General features: G+C 38.6%; 1 protein-coding gene across 3 annotated transcripts in view; it reads right to left on the reverse strand.

Annotated features, from left to right (window-relative positions):
* dlgap1b (discs, large (Drosophila) homolog-associated protein 1b) overlaps positions 1-17,746 on the reverse strand; it is a 97,711-nt gene that overhangs the window by 58,114 nt on the left and 21,851 nt on the right. For all 3 annotated transcript variants that reach the window (XM_040044453.1, XM_040044454.1, XM_040044455.1), the window contains exon 2: positions 7,318-7,403. The gene's annotated coding sequence lies outside the window, so the exon portion shown is untranslated. The remainder of the gene's footprint in view (positions 1-7,317; positions 7,404-17,746) is intronic.

Below are 17,746 nucleotides of genomic sequence, written 5' to 3' on the forward strand. Positions count from 1 at the left end.
ACTTTTATTGTACGGGACTGATGCAAAAACAAAACTAATACACATGAGGCCTAATGCCAAACAATGACATGTGATTTGCCAGTATTGTAATTCTATAATGAAGTAACTTAAACAGATTAAAAAATCCAGGAAAAAAGCCCCTGCAAAAGCATTAATTTTAACATCTGTTTCTGTTTGGTAGGCACTTTCCATTAAGGGCTGGCAGCTGACTGAGGCCTTTTGATGAGATTACCTGTACACAGGAGTGCAGCAGTGCAACATGGGGAAAAGAATAACTTGGAAATATGTCACATATTAACTTGTTTGTAAGCTCCAGTATATTTTTCTTTGTGTAAAGACTGTTATCAGCTGGCCTTTGTCACTACTCCAATATTCACTGCTCTTTGTGGATTTAGCCATCTGAATTCAACAATAAGCAGATGTTTCATGAGCTATTATGACTGATTTCCAACCCCTAGACACCATAAAGCTAGCATTAGATTCCTTCACCGACTCAGCATTATCATCTTAAATATAAATGAATGACTGCTAACCTTGATTTGACCTAGTAACAGTACCTAAGATGTAACCAATCAAACACAGGAATCAAACACAGGATGAAACTGGCTATTATTTTCATGCAATCTTTAAATAACACAAAATTAGTAAACTTCAATTTGTTTTGCAATAAGTTTAACAAAAATATAGTTCAGCAACACACCAAATAGAGATCCAATGTCCACAATGTCTGATTTAAAAATTCAAAAATGAATTAGGACATTAAATGTAAGTTTTAAATTTCCAGCCTATAAAATTTCCCTTCCTCTCCTTTCCCCTCTTTCTTACACACTGATGATTTTTATTTCACTGGGAAACAAAGCAGCTGTACATTTCCCTCACACATTTTTTGTGACAACACACAAACAGTTTGCTTCTTTTGTTGCTTCTGAAATTTCTTGCCACTTCAAAATATTAATACTTAATGTCAGCTCCTGTTCTGTAGCTATGTAGCTGCACAAGTACTGTGACTATAACTTTACATCTGCACAATGCAACACATCACACTGAAAGTAAAAAGGGATGTTGAGGCTGTAAGTGGGCCTTGAGATGTCATTATTTTCTTATTACTAAGCAAGTGTCTCCTTGCTGCCACTGGAAGCAAGGCCAGGATGCCGCACGGGAAAAGTTAACCCATTCAACACTAAAATGCATTAACCTGCCTATCAGATTTAATTGCTTATTAATTGAAGGTGTCAAAATGCTACTCTGAATCTTTTAGTCCATCTTTAAGTCCTAACTGTGCAACGCCTCTAAGAAAAAGCTTGGCAATTTGTGTCTCTCCCTTGCAGTGGGTGGCATGTCACATCCAGGACACGTCAACAGATGCTTGACAGATCGGGGAGTGTGATCCAACTGAGCAAGAGGGGAGGATGGGGGGTCTAACCCACTGCCTATTCGTATGAGTGCTGGTGGATGCAAATCCAATGTGTCACATACATGCACAAGGCAAGCAATCGTAAAAACAGATACTAGCCAGTGAATAAACATGCTGGACACACACTCACACAGAGGCTAGGAGGCATTCTTCCAGCTCTCCCCTGCACACTGTGGAGAGTTGATCCTCAACCAAACATGCTGCCTGCACAGAGAGCAGGTGTCAGACCAGGTGAGTACTGTGCACTGACAGGTAGCATGTGACCTCGCATCAAAACCTGGTGGCACGGACAGGGCATGCAAATTCCCAACTAAATAGCATCCACAAGGCTCATGTCACCAAAAAAGCATTTTCCTGCCAACTCAACCCTAGTCGAGACTCAGCAGCTGGCAGCTGCATAAGATAGTGGTCACCTTCATATGTCACTCTGTGCAGATGTTCAACAACATCTATAATCAATAACAAACTATTAGAACAGAACAGAACTGCACCATTTTTAAAGATGCACGATCTTATCCTCTTTGATAGAATTACTTGAGCCAATATCCTAAAAGCAAAATAACTCCCAGTTTAATAATTTGTGTGTTTTTTGTGCACATAGGGCCATCTTAATCAATATTTCTGCATACGTAAACCTCCCTTTGCACGATTCAGGGATTTTTCAGGGTCACCTCTCTACTTGCTTCAATGAGATGCATTAAGCAAGGTTCAGAATATTCTGCTCTGCTCACAATGTTCTTTTCCATTAAAGAAAGTTTCAATACAAGTAAGTGACTTGCAAATTTTAAAAAGTTATCTACTACTGCTAAACTTGAGCCAAACTGCAATATTTAGTTTCAAGCGTGAGGCTGAATACCATCTATTTTCACAGATATCAGGACTACAGTATCATGTAAATCATATCACCTGATTATGCTTAGTCACTGAATTTGTTTTTTCATTTTTACAATGAGCTAAGAACACATTTATAGAAGTATTTCTTAAGTTGGTCCTTTACTGTCAAGGGTTTTTATTAGAAACAAAGCATTAAGTGTTGATAATGCTTTGTTGTTGAGTCTTTTATGAACAGCTAAATGAAGTGTGAAATGTGCAGTTCATTGAGCAAGTTAAATTAGCTTCCCATTTCATAAATTGCTTAGGTACCGACAGATAACAGCCTCCAACTTACCGGTACTGTATATTGAGGTAACAAACAAGCACATTAAACATCACTTACATTTCAGATGTTATCACGGGAGGAATCATTTTTGCAGGAAAAAGTTTAAATATGTCTTACTGTGAACTACAAAAGTGAGATGTTCAAGCTGGTTTCTACTTCTCTGTCTGACAGACAGTAGATTAAGGCTGATTTGCTGAAAGCTTCCAGAAAAGTTGTGATGCTGTGTAAAATGTAGATAAAAACATAATGCAATTAAATACAATAACATCTCTCAGTTTTTTTTCTTTGTACTATTTTCAATTAAGATTGTTGTCTAAATGAATTGCACCCTGTTTTTACTCAATGGACTTGTATCCTTAATTTATTATGTGCACAGTGCTACTATTTAAATCATTTACTACTGATTTCTTACACTTAATCTCTCAACTAGTCTCTACTGCAGCCTACTTATGTAAGAAAAAAAGCAGCGAATCACGACTGAAGCCCCCTTGCAGAACAAATGTGCTACTTCTAATGAGACTTGAGCAGATAATCTCATCCTTGCTGTTTTCTGTTAATCTCTGAGTATCATTGACAAGCACATTTGAGTGAATGTGGCATGAAGAAAAGATCTCATTTACACACTGTCAGTGGTGTATGAAATATCCATCTGGATGTCCAGTCATTTACTCCCAAGCACTCTCCCTACTCATTGCCTTACTTATAACCTTTCCCAATTATTTGATGATTCTTCTTCCATCTTCTCCATATTCCCAACCCCAGGTGTTCATTCTGTTCTGCTGTGATTGCTAGTATCAGCATCATGGCTCTCCTCCCACTGGCCAAGATTGACTTCATCTAATTAGGTCCTCATTTGCCACATAATCTCCACAAACACAGTCTAAAGAAGCCTCTCGATGCTGGATACCAAATGTGTCATTTCCACAGGAAAACATCAAGATTTTAGCATTTTCAAAATTGTGAATTGAAAAGTGTAGCTACACAGCAGGAATTCTTAGATATAGCCTCAGCCATCGACCCATTTCTGCTTCTGGCTACAGTTTCCCTCACTTCCTTTTCAGGCTTCCCTGGGATTCACAGTACTTTGGCTTTGAGTCTGTTGGTAAAGAACATTACTTCTTTTCAAATAGATTCATATGTTGACCCATGCCAATACAATGATATGTTTTCAAATGGTAAGCTGTGCTTGCTGTAAATCCAGCTTTTTGGCAGTATCCCCAGACCTTAGGGTTCATGGTTGGCTTGTGTACAAGAGCTGAGCCAAAAATGTCATCCCATGCATGATTCTGTATTAACCACTAAATGATGATGGACTAGTTCCTATCTAATTCAGCTGCAGAACACACTTTTTATACTGGAAAAATGAAAAAACACAAGTTTCTGAAAAATACTTCTTATTACATTATTGCACCGTTTCCCATCTAGCTACACTCAGTAACCCATAATGTAAAAAGTGGTAATTTGTTTTTGTTTTTTTAATCAATTTTGTGGAAAAAAAAATCAAAAACTATGGTTTCAGATTCTGTATTCAGAAACCTGTTTTAGTAATTTGTAGAAGCTCATTTGGCAGAAAGTGCACACCCAAGGTTTCTTTGGTAAGTCTCCATAAACTCTGCATCTTTGTGGATCTTTCTGATCTTCCCAAACTCGTGTCAGATTGGATTAGGAGTCGTGATCATCAGGTCTCTCTAAAGATGTTTCTGTGGAGTTTAGGTCTAGGCTCCCATCAAGGACAACCAGAGCCTTGTTTTGAAAGAAGGAAGAAGAAGGAATGAGTTCATGTAAATGTATATATACAAGGCCAAGGCTCTTCTTGGCCATGTACATGAACTCATTCCTCCTTCTTCTTCTTCCGGCCGCTTCCTTTAGAGGCCTCCACAGCAGAGATCATACATACATCTCATAGATGTCCTGCATCAGCCTCACATACTTCTCTGCCACTCCTGCCTTCAGGTTGAGTGTCATACCACTTCACCAATGTCAGGTTTTGGCACTGCGGCAGGTTTTTTGGATTTGGCTGCACTTATCCTTTCTTCACTTTTGACTTCTCTCCATGTCCCTGCTGCTTAGAAGCAAGCCCCATAGCATGATGCTACCACCAACATGCCTCACTTAAGTCACATCATTAGCAATTAGCTAGCATTAATTCATGTTTTCAGAATATGTTGGTTTGAGATCTGCCCAAAGAACTCAGCCTTTGACTCATCAGCCTAGAAAATCTTATTCTCTGCATGCCCAGTCACTGAGTTTGATTGGATGAGCTTCATGAAGGGTTTATTTGAATAAGAGTCCTATTTGTTCCAAAGTTTTTCTCAATTCAATTATTGATACTATAGTTAGCCCAAAACTTAATGGTTACACACATAAATCTATAGTTCATAAATTCTGCCCTGATCTATGCCATAGATGTTATGACTTAAGGTTTTTTTGGCTGACATGCAGTGTGGACTGTAAGAACATATATGAATAAACAGGTGTGTGTTTCTAAGGTTTGTCCAGTCCATTGGCTTTGTCATGCCAATCAAATTACAGACACATTTGATAAATGTGTCGACTGACTGCACGGAGACTGATTTTTTAACATGTCTGGTGAATATAGAAAGCTAAAATTTTATGATTTATGATTTTACAGCTTTAACTACTACATTTTCACTTAAATTGATATGTTAATATTAAAAACAGAATTAACTGAAACAATTACTAAACAGGTCTGGGGTATATGAAGTTTTATATCACAAAACAAGTACTCTACTGAATATGGCTGATGTATCAGTAATACATTTTGTGTGCTCAACACAAACTGAAGTACTTTCTGGGCACAGCTACAGTTTTGCCAGATTGTTTGGTATTATTTATTATTAGTATTATTTTTAGGACATAAAATCCTTAGAACTGGGACTTGGTTATAATGCATGAGGCATACCACCGAGCACTAGGCTAGATCTTTGTTTGTATTTTACGCTATATAGTTGTGTTTTTAAGCACAAAAATGTCAAATTCATGAGCAGGATGGATCACAACATAAAGTAAAAGAAAATGATCAGGTGGGGTTGTTAATCTTAATGCTGGGATTAGCATTTTTATTGTTTCTCCTTAGAAATCCTTTGGTCTCCTGTCTGTTTGTTGTCTCCACCACATTGCTAGAGTGCTTATGCTGGCAGAGTAAACATGTTCAGCACTATTACGCATTTTCACACACCTTTTAAAAAACTGTTTATCTCACCACCACCATCCACTCGGTAACAACTAGGGCTGCCACAAACGATTATTTTGATAGTCAACTAGTCACTGATTATTTTTGCGATTAGTCGACTAATCAGATCATGCATCCATTGGACGTAAAACGTACGGCTTATTGCACCAGCAGCATCTGCTCTTATATAACTATCATTAGCTTACAGCTTTAAGATTTTAAGGTATGTGCTAACTAAAAATAAAGACAAGATGATAGTTTATTAAATTTTAATGAAATTTGCAGATTGTTTCGGTGAAGTTTAATAAAGTCCTTGCTATCTAAAATATAACAGGACACCGGAGTATATTCTCCACCATCTCACACTTCTGACAATCAGTTGTCTGCTTGACGTTTATTCAGCTGTGTAAAAACTATAACTTTAATCTCAGCCAAACAGATTTACTCAGGAACAAATAAAATACTAAAAAAAAGCCAAACAATAACATTTTGAAGTTATCTAAGTGACTTATATTAAATGTTTCACCTGAGTAGTGAAAGACGGCGGTGGGTTTGAAAACGATTTGCCAGGAGTCCGGTGTTCTCACAGGCTCTAGTGAGCCTTGCCCCCGGCTAGCTATCGAGCTAGTGGGTAACAGACGTCTCTGAAAATGTCGGAGCGCTTTTGAAAATATGTGGTGTCTTGATAAACTGAGCAGATATTTGAGGTTTACACAGCTACACTCTCGCTTGAAAATATGTTAAACGTTTATTTTGTGACCCAGAAAGAATAATAAGAGCAATATTAAAACTAACTAGCTGCCGCCATTGTTGGAAACTGAGCTGGGCTGCGCTATGAATTCTGGGACACAGCTACTTCTTCTTCTTCGGGGTTTAACGGCAGCTGGCATCCTTATACATGCAGTGCTGCCATCTTCTGTTTCAGTCCGCTATTACACTCTTAAATCCTACTACTTATTCCTGCGTCTTTTGTGATCTTACAAAGCTTCAAACGACGCGTCGACTATTAAATCGGTCGTCGACGATTTTGATAGTCGACTAATCGTGGCAGCCCTATTAACAACTTATCATTACACAAAGAGGGAAAAAAAAACCCACTTTCATCCAGCAGCCCGAAAGAAACCTTTTTTCTTTTTTACCCATTCATCTCACCTACGCATCTTTCTATCATCCCCCTTTTTTCCTGCCACTCACCCCACAGCCACTCTGTGCTGTGTTTGTGTCTCTTTCTGTTTTTGCTGTCACTGATGGTAGGCTGTCAATCTTGACAGATGTGTTTCCACTAAGGATGCACTAAAAGGTTATATCTGCTGTGCAGAAGAGTGATTGCAAAAGGTCAAGCGTGAATTATGAATGTGCAGGTGCTTTGAGAAGGAGCTTTAATAAAGTTGATATTATATATGTTAAGGTGTTTCTTTATACTACTTTAGCCACTTTCTAAGTGGTCACTGGCCATGGTGCAATAATAAAGGTGCATCCAAAGCTGCTTATAGCAGCACTTTGTTCAATATAATGATTCAGTGGAGAACAAACATTTAAAATGTAACTCACCTTCTTTACTGCTTCATCTTCGGCATCTTTTCTCTCCTGTGCTTAATTCCACACCCCTTGTTGTCTGCGTATGCACATTTCTCCACCTTGAAGTGAATAAAAAGAGTCAGAATGAATTTATAACATATGAAAACACTCCTGTGGTGCTCTGCTGGCTAACGTGCTGGTCCCTGTGCCATGTGCTCATGCTGTGCTGCTGCTCTCTGCTCTTTTTCTACGTTCACTTCAGACATACAACAAATAATGTAATAAAAAATTTAATTAATGCACAAATTATTCCCCCTTTTTGTAGAACCAATAAGAAAACTCTAGTCTTCTTTGGACAGAGTGGTTGGCTTAAGACATTAAATGACTGTGTGCATAATCAACTAAGCCCCGTGTTGTTTGGCTGTAAAATCACAGCACTAACATGCTTGTTTTCAGCCTAAAACTCATCTTTTGGGGAGCTGTGTTTCAGGAAAGAGGGAGGAGATATGCAGAATTCATTTTAAGCCTATTTGTGCTTATTTAATCTAGTGCGTTAAATCCTTGAGGTGTTTTGAGGGAGGGTGAAAACAGTCTTTGTTTCAGGGTAACTACTCTCTAATATGGAAAAGCAGAGTGTGCAGATCACCTATACTCTTTTTCAGCTTCTGAAAAGTTTTAAAGAAAGGTTTATGTATGAAAAAAGAACAACAGTGAGATGTGTTTTTAGTAAATATTCCTTCCTTGTAATATCCTGTCAAACTAGAGTCACTATGCTTTTGAGAATCAACAAAGCTTTTGCAAATTAGGTTTCTAGAAAGCATCTCTTTTCTGATATTCCATGAAGGTGATGAAGAGGATGTGGCAGGTAGTTCATTGCGAGGGCATGGAACAGATGGTGGTCTGTCTGACGCTCGCCGGGTGGGACTTGGTTTGGACAGGCTGGACATACACCCACTCGCACAGACACAGGTCAGGGCGAGGGCACCAACACTCCAGGGGGCTTTAGGTCTGCTTTACATGACAAGGATGTGTGGATGCTCCAAACAGGGTGGTAATGAAAAGTTCATTAGAATTTGGTGCAGAAGTGGAATAAATCATATTCTCTTCATTGTGGTTTTTTGTGTTGGTTAATGACGAAGGGATTCACGAGCTTAAACAAATGCTAAGTAAGTGTATATAAGGTCATTTTTGACTTGCCTGAATACAGAAAAGATTATTTCTACCATGCCAGACAGCTAAGTTAAACATGTAAATTAAATAACTTAGCAATATGATATTGCATGTATATAGCACATTTCATAACACAACACACAATTAAATACAAGTCTGTGAGAATAAAAAAGGTTTTAAGTTTGTTTTTGAATAGACAGTTCTAACTGACCTCAGGTCAGCGGGCAGCTTCTTCCAACAAACTGGAGCATAACAACTGAAAGCATCCTCAGCACACTGAGATCTAATTCTAGGAGCAGCTAAAAGATGTGCACTTGATGACCTGAGAGGTCTGGTTGGTGTACACTGACCAATTCAGAGACCTACTGGCGAGGGCCAAACCACTGGGAGCTTCATGACATAAGAGAAGGGTTTTAATGGTAATTCTGTTTTGAACAAAAGTAAGTTGGAGATAATAATTCGCCAACTTTTGACATGTTTAAATGTTAGAAAGCAGTTCTGGTAATCTTATTTAAATGGCTATCAAAACGGAAACCATTAACCAAAACAATGCCAAGGTTCCTGACATGTAAACTACATGTTAATTACTACCTTAGGAAATTTTATAAACCAACAACAAATATTTCCATTTCATCTCTGTTGAGTTACAAAAAGGTTTCTAGACATCCACAAGTTAATGTCATGATTGTTTACGATAGTACCAACTAGGAGCATGTAATGGTTAAAGAATAACAGACCAAGAACTAACCCTTGATCAACCCCTGATTTATATTTTTATTTCTGCAGATCTAAAACTACTAATGGAAACAAAACTTCTGCCCTTCAGGTATGATAAAAACTAATCAAGAACCTGACCTATAAAACCAGCTGAGCAAGCTGTGCTTGTCAAACATTTTAGCTCCAATCATAGACTAATTCTGAGGTCTGGTGCTAAATGAGTGTTAAGAATTAGATGGAATTATCCACACGTAAAATGATCTTGAACACCAAATTCAAACCATGAAGTACTTTATTAAATATTTTTCCATGTAGGACATAAAAACTATATTTTAATGCCTGCTTGTTCACTATGCTCATATATGAAAAAGCAGACTAATTTATCATAACATGCTTTTATCCTCATTACATAAATGCAAACAGTGAGACATCAAAAACAGCTCTTCATAAACACCAAACAAATTGACAATTAAAGTTTAATTTTTTTTGCTCTTTTTTGTAAGCTACTTATTCATATATGACACAAAGTCTTAAACTGTTAGTATTAGTGTCAGTCCGTGATGGACACTTATTTACAGATATGCATAACAACAAATTCCAGAGACACTGTTCTAAAAATGGTTTAGCGACAGTTATTTACCAAGAGCAACGTATACGTAGACGTAATGTAGACACGTACAATGTCACTGTTCATTTTGAGATGAGCTACTACATGTATATTTAGTTTCTATAAAGATTCTATCTTAAGATTATTGTTTTGGCATTTCTTTGCTGTTGATAGACAGTGAAGCAGCGAAGAGAGACAGGATAGTGTGGAGAGAGACAGGCAGAAGATATGCAGCAATGGCCCCCTGCTCACCCTACTGAGCTAAAGTGGCACCTAATATACATGTTGATAATCCTGGTATCCTGGTAGTTTACGCTATAAATTTCATCCAGATTGATTAACGTATCTACGAGGAGTTAGGGAACAGACATAGATACGCTACAATTTTTATAGTAACACATTTATAATATGAAATGTTTATGAAGGAACTTCTCAACCACACAATAATGTTTTTGGTATGAATACTGTGCCACTAAAAAACATTATAGCAAAAACTTAAGTCAAAGATGAGATTTCACATCTTCTGTGCCCTCTCTTCTCTGTCAGAAAAGATGAGAATTTCAATTTCACACTCTGCTGGGGTGCATAACACACACATCACTAAAACACAGGTACACAAACAGACAGATGGGGGGAGGGTTGGCTTGTTAAAAATGGAGCAACATATGTATTCATGAATGAGTAAACAGCCAAGGGATGAACATAAATGAATACATTAGACACAAGAAAAGACCTAAAGACCATATACATGCATTGAAAAGTTACCGGCATAACCTTTGTTATATTTATTATATTATTTAACCTAAATGACGCATTTGACTTCAACTAAACATCTCCTTTAATCTTTCTGTAAGTAAACTGCAGCTCTCCATTTTACAGTATTCACTACCTGCACTGTGAATAATTCATGTATGCGGGATAAATAGTTAAATAGGCAAAACACGTCTGTCAAAAGTAAAAATGACTACGACCTTGCCTGCAAAAACAGGTGGAAGAGGGTTGCATAGACGGGGAAGAGAAGCGATAGAAAGATAGAAACAAACCCAAAAAAATGAACAAATGAGAGAAAAATCCATCTCTTGTTAAAGAAAAAACCTTCATATGTTGGAGTGTGATACGGAAATAGGCCCTCTGTATTCATGAATCTCTTAAGAGCACAATCAATGGGGTAAGCAATACATAAAAGATGAGGCTGAGTTTGACCTGTGCACTGAGGGGGAGGGGAGAGTGTTCTGCAGAGCCTGGACTGGAGGAGATGGCGATTTAGACTCTGTTGGGGCATCCTTTGAAGTTTTGGCAGATGAGGATGGACTGTGGATCAGCCCGTGGCCCTGCTGCATTAACCCCCCAAGCCCCAGCTATGCCTGCACTGAGTCAGCAGCAGCGGCAGGCTCCCTGCCTGGCCAGCATTGTGCATAATCTCTACACTATAGTGTAGCACAGATCCACTACAGAAAGCCATCATTCAAACTTCAGCAGTGATTATCTCTTTGCTTTATTACATTTTCACAGCAGCATGACTTCTCACCAGTCAGCTACAGATCTGATGTTGATGCTCATTTTGGACAATGATGGAATTTGTGGAGCACGAGCTCATAACATCAACCTGAAATCATTGCGGTATTTCTTATCTGCAAGCACACAGCACACAGAAACACATAAATAAAAGCAAAGACCATTATCATGCTGAAGATCAAGATCGGCACAGATTGAAAGTCACACTTACACGCATGGAAGCACGTAAAAATACACACAAGCAAACTGCTAGTGCACTTGTGCCCGATTGTTTAAAGCATGTGCAGACACTAAATAGAGGTGATTCACGTCAGAAAGAGGATTAGAGGGGGTTGTGAAAAAGCTGAGAATTATTGACAGAAAAGAGGGGGATTTAGATTTAGCTTTGCCAGTCCGCAAGTGCCTCTAACTCCTCCCCTCTCCCCTCCATGTACAACCGCTTACACATAAACTAGCGATGACTCAGTAAGACCGTGTCAGGTCACTTTGAACTGACATTGCTCAGGAAACTTATTCCAAGCAGTGGTTTGCTCTGACCCCATCTTTTCTATCAGCGCTTACCCTAACGCTACAAACCCAGTCATGTATGCACGTACAGTAAGCATCTCTCAAAGTCCAGAGGGGCATGCATTACATAATGAAAGAAAGAATGATAGAGAGTCAGACGGGAACTTGTAGAATCTCATCTATCTGCAGGAAAACAAACTAATCCGATTCAAAATACAACCAAATCTCTGTGTGATTAAAATAATTCCAGATTCTGAATTAATCGAGGGGATGACTAAACTAACCAGGATGCATCTTTCAAGGTTAAAGTTTCAGTCATTTTTTCAGTGCATACAAAAATACCTCAGCTGCTCTGAAATATAGACAAGCCTGTGTTATCGCTACTGTCCAGTGAGACAGATGCAGGGTAAACATTTTGATGTGGGTTAAGCGTGAAGCATGGCTAGATGTATAGACACATGTGCATGACTGTGAATGTGTGTTTTTACAAGGGCACCGAGATGTGTACAGTATTTGCAATTGAAATGCTGGGCGTGATTGTGAGGCAAGGCGGGAGGCTTGACGGCACCCCACCTGGCTCGTTGGACTTCCAAAGGGCACACTTAATGAATTCACAGTGCTGTAATGTGAGAACCGCACACTGATGACAGGTACTCATTTATTAAAAAGCAGGTGTTTGTGCGTGTGTGTTTGTGCGTACATCAGTATGTGTGAAGATGCATGGAATACAGGACGGAGAATCAAGACGATGTTTGAATCCTTACTGTAGAAGCTTTTGTTGTGTGCCGTCTGAGATAACAAGCTTATTTACCATGAATGATACAAGCTTATTTACAAGTGACAGAAGTTTTATTTTACAGCTGGAGCTTATTTGTGTCATATTGCACGCAACTTCTAAATCTCTTTTTTAAAATTACTTCTTTATATACTTATCTGTAACACCAATATTTCAACTGATTCCAGTTTTGTGGGATGTCACCATATTTATGCAACTAGTTTTAAATGTAGTACCTCTCTTAAAGCTATCCAGAGAGAAGAGTAGAGTTGAAAAATTAGATTTAAGATTGCTTCCTTATCCAACTGTTGATTCTTGATAGATCCAAGCATGAATGTATCTTTGACTACACGGGGGAAAGCATGCTGTAGGTATAAAATTAGATGTGCTATCTTTTGTTGTTATCATCTGTCTATATCTGTTATTATCTTTGACATCTTTGTGAGTTTATGTCAAAACATATTATGGGATAAATCCTAAAACATCCAAAACAGCATCCAAAGCAGGAAGAGTTTCCAAAACGATCCACTATAAACTGCAGTTGAAATGTAGTGGAAGCATAAAGAGAACATATGGTGCATTATCCCTGACTGTGTAAGTGCAATGAGTCTTAAAGTAAAGTGAACACCACTGTGATAGAGAAAAGCATAAAGCACCAATCACTCTATACAGTTCTCCACCTTACAGTCTGACTGAGTAGATGGTGATTGGTAGCATAACACAGCCCTGCGGACTATTTCTTTCTCTTTGCCTTTAGGTAAGTGTTACTATTTCCACTGTTAAACAATTTCATACAGTTAATGTGGCACACAACACGTACAGTCATGTGAAACATTAAGTACAGAGCTGTGACAAGTTTATTCTTGTCACAGCTCTCTTAAGGTCTCACCACAGCAGGGTGGATTGAGGTTCTACTGGATTGCAGTCTGGACTTTGACTGGGCCATTGCAATACCTTGATTCTTTTCTTTACGAGCCATTTTGTTAAAGTTTTGATACTGTGCTTGGGCTCATCGTCCCCAAGTTTTTGCTGTCAGATAGAAGCCCTCACATTTGGCCCAGGAATACTTTTGATATTTAACATGCTGATTGAGGCCTGTAGAGTCCAAGGTGTACCTCTTGGGTCAGACATCAGACACAAGGAAGGATTTTTTAAAAATCTCCATATGAGCTCTGATCAGCTTGATCTTTCAGTCTCCCCTTGGCAACTCTGACAGAATTAAGAAATTTGAAAAGCCCAGTCTTTTCCCCAAATTGTCAAAGACTGAGCGTTCAGTTCTCCTGTGTGAGATATGCACACCTGTAGTGATGCCCTTTAATCAAATCAAATTATTGCCCATGAGTCAGGGACGCATTCTGAATGCTAGTACATACACTTCCTTACACCTTATGCGTCCTTACATATGTTATATAAATGCTTAATCTGTGATGCTTTAATAAAATTCCGAAAGGTCAAGTGAAGGTCTATAAAATGTTGCACATTTCCAATAAATTCAGCATTAATTCAACAGACAAAAAGAAAAATTATAAATAAACTGGACTCGCCTCCAAGGCCTTAGCTTTGAGAGACAGAAGTAGAGGGAGCGGGAAAAGCTGTTTTGTCATAGCTCTCCACTCGTCTCTGCCTCTCCATTCATAACAGTTTCTCTTATCTTCTTTCTGTCGCTCGTTTTCCAAGCTTATTGCCCCCACAACCTTATTCGCAATCTTTTCTTCCCTACTTTCTTCCACTCTTTTGTTCGCTCTCATGCATAATCTGTGTTCTTTCCTGTCCTCACTTTACTTTCCCTGGAGACAATTTTGTCTGTCTTTCCCAAGCTTCTTCTTTTTTCACTCTATCACTTGCCAGTGCTCAGTCAGAATAACAACAGTGATCTATCAGAACATTTTTTTTTTGTAACCAGAGGACAATTTTCTGGACCTGGCAGAGCATCAGCCTATTGCTAACTCTAACAAGACACTGTAATAATAATAATAATAACAACAACACAACAAAATCTGATTATTACATTTGTGCTGCAGCAACGGAAGCTGCAATAGTGGCTCAGCAAAAGTCCAGGCCAGTGAGTTCATGCAAATTCCCGAGGTTACCATGGGCTGTGAATGACTGACATGAGCGGAGGGGAAGGGTGCATGCAAATAGTGGTTCGAGAGATGGGCGTGCTCAGTGATTAAGTGGAAACACAAGCCTGGGACTCCAATCAGGCCAAATCAATGTGAACAAATTCTGTACCAATTGAGAAACTGTGGTTCAATGCCCAGGACCTAATTTAATTTCTTTCAGAGTCCTTGCTGTGAAGGAATTGATTGAAAGTCCTGGACACATGCCAGTAAAGTGAAAGAACACAGCTATGTGAGGTTTTTTACTCTTCACAGACAGATCTCTTGGTATTCAGGAAATACATTGATTTTGATGCATTTTAATGTATCTACCCCATAGCTCAAGACTCTGCAGTGCTTTGAAGAGATGATAAATGGAGCAAAATGGGAATGGTGAGGATAAGTGAGATGGGGGTGGTGGTGTGATGATACTTTTTCTTCACCCTGATTAGCCTCTCTTTGCTAGGTTTTCTTTTATCTCTTTGTAAAAGCCTGTCCCTTTTTCATTTCTAGCCTTTTACTGCATATTAAGAAGTATGTGCACAAAGGTGCCCTCTCCTCCTCACACCACAAGAAAATACAACATTTTCTGAAGTAGACACATGCAAGAAACTCAGGGTGGATTTTTTTTTCCGCCAAGAGCAAGAGACAGTAGGGGACGTGAAAAAGAGATGTGACTATGATAGTACAATTTTCCAGAATATAAACTTCTTTGTTGTGAAAATCTCTTTAACAATTTGTGGTGGTTAAAAGTAGCTCCTGGCACTGTGAGATAAAGGGTTAGATATCACAACAAGGGCTCTGCTATGTTCAGTGTTGTACAGCTGCCAAGTACTGGTTGTAAGCAGAAACTGAATAATGTCTTCATTGTTTATTTTACCTTTGTTTTACCGGGAAGTCCCACTGAGATTGAAATATTGTTTACAAGAGATATCTGGTCAAGGTAGCAGCTGTACAATTACATAACATATTTAAATGCAGGACATGCAACCTGATATACACAAATCGACAACAAAAAGAGCAGTGGGCTATCAAAAAAATCCTCCTTCACCACATCCATTATGATGTCCATCATTAATGGGTGTAATTGTACCTAAGTAAAGACCTTATGGCAAATTATTCCTTGTCCAAGGTCTATAATCAGAAAATGGGTGGGTTGAAAGCAGGAGTACATTGAACTAAGGCTCTGTAAAAATGGAAGAGCTTGTATTTGAATACAATAAAATCATGAATCCTAGTCAGAAAATTAAAATCAAAGTAATGGGCCTCATTTCTGCAAAGGGAAGTTATTACTTAAAATGCACTATTTACACGTTACAAGTGCTCATTTGTTTTAGGAAATGACTGAACCTTTTTATTCCACCACATGCCAAAAGTGCTCTTGAGATCCCATGACTGTGGAGACCAATTTGTGTACTGTGACTCACTGTCAGGTTCAAAAAACCCATTGAGATGATCTAAGCTTTGATCTGGCTATTAGAAGATGGGTACACTGTGTTTCCTGTTCTTAGTCGACAGGAGTAGCACCCGGTGTTTCCCATCTGCTTGAAGGTTGAATGTAATGTGGGTTCAGAGATGTCCTTGTGCATGCCTTTGTTGTAAAAAGTGGTTATCTGAGTTACTGATACCGTTCTATAAGCTCAAAGCAGTCTGGTCATTGTCCTCTGACCTCTGGTATCAACAAGGTATTTTTTACCTAGAGAACTACTAGAACTAGGGCTGTTCGATATAACGATATATATCGGATGATATAAAAACGTCTATGTTTCATTTTATGCTATCGTTTGTTTCGTGGTGTCGCAAAATAAACTGTTTACGGCAATATTTTTTCATCCTTTTGATGGTCACTGTGGCTATATTAATTTCTTCTTTCTCTCTTTCTCTTATATGTAATATAACCACACTACTGACGGACAAGCACCTGTTTTTATGCGTTGTGGTTAGCAACAATGAAGAAATTGCTGCTACTGCAAAGGGAAATTGATTGGCTGATTAGGTATTTGTGTTAAAAAGAAATTGAACAGATGTGCCTAATGAACTAACCATTAGAGTATGTTTTCACAATAACCATTACCTCCATAATGTAAACTATTAAAACTCCGTATTTTACCACTAAATCGACCACAATTAACATTTTTATGTCTGACTATATTGTACATTATTCAATTTGTCTGGTCAGCGACATCAGAGGTAAACACCAGTCGCAACCCAGAAGGTGGTGCGTTCATGAGTCAAATATTCTAAGAAATGTCACTCCATTGCAGAGATGACTTGAAATGCTTTGCATCTTGAGCTAATGCTTTTGTGGCCAGAGCAGACCACAAAGAGCAAAGTGATAAGTAACTCTGGGACGTCTTTGCCAGGCTGGATTATTGACACACACGCACATACACACACATGCACACACACTACCAAACAACAGAAGGTGTTTGATTGTCAGAAGCTGTTTATTTAATTGTGCCAAAGTGTTCTATGCTGTACTGTTTAGGTTTTTTTTTCACTTGTTTTTCATGTATTGTCCAAACATAAACTGAGAGAGAACGGTTATTTGAAAAAACACTTAATCCTTTGAATTCATAAAAGTGCTTGCATAACTGCAACATCCTCTTGAGAAGTATAATTCACTGAGATTTCCTTGACTTTTTAAGGTTACGCAACTCAGCGTTTCTGTTGTTTTGAATAAACTGATTGGATAAAAGAGAGAAACAGATAGACTGTTCTCACACAGACCTACCAAGCTGAAGGAAGTAAACATCACATCACTGAGCCTGTGTAAAAGTGCAAAGCTCTATCTACACTGTAAGGCAGCAAGCATAGCATATCTTTAACCACACTGTTAAACCCTGACATGGAGTGAGCCTGGCAGAGAGAGTGAGAGCGAAAAACCCTCATGTCATCCGCAGCAAGCAAAGTGGGACTGAATGAGCATCTGGACTGCCACTTGGATGAGTTACAGCTGAGAGACAGATGTATCATACAGGTCAGAGGCCCCACAAAAGAACAAACAGATTAGATCAAAAAAGGGAAACTATTGGACACAAAACACGGTCTGTCAGGGATATAGGTTGGCAT

This window comes from Simochromis diagramma, unplaced genomic scaffold (genome assembly GCF_900408965.1).
Source record: "Simochromis diagramma unplaced genomic scaffold, fSimDia1.1 OVJJ01000602.1, whole genome shotgun sequence".
Taxonomy (NCBI): Eukaryota; Metazoa; Chordata; class Actinopteri; order Cichliformes; family Cichlidae; genus Simochromis; species Simochromis diagramma.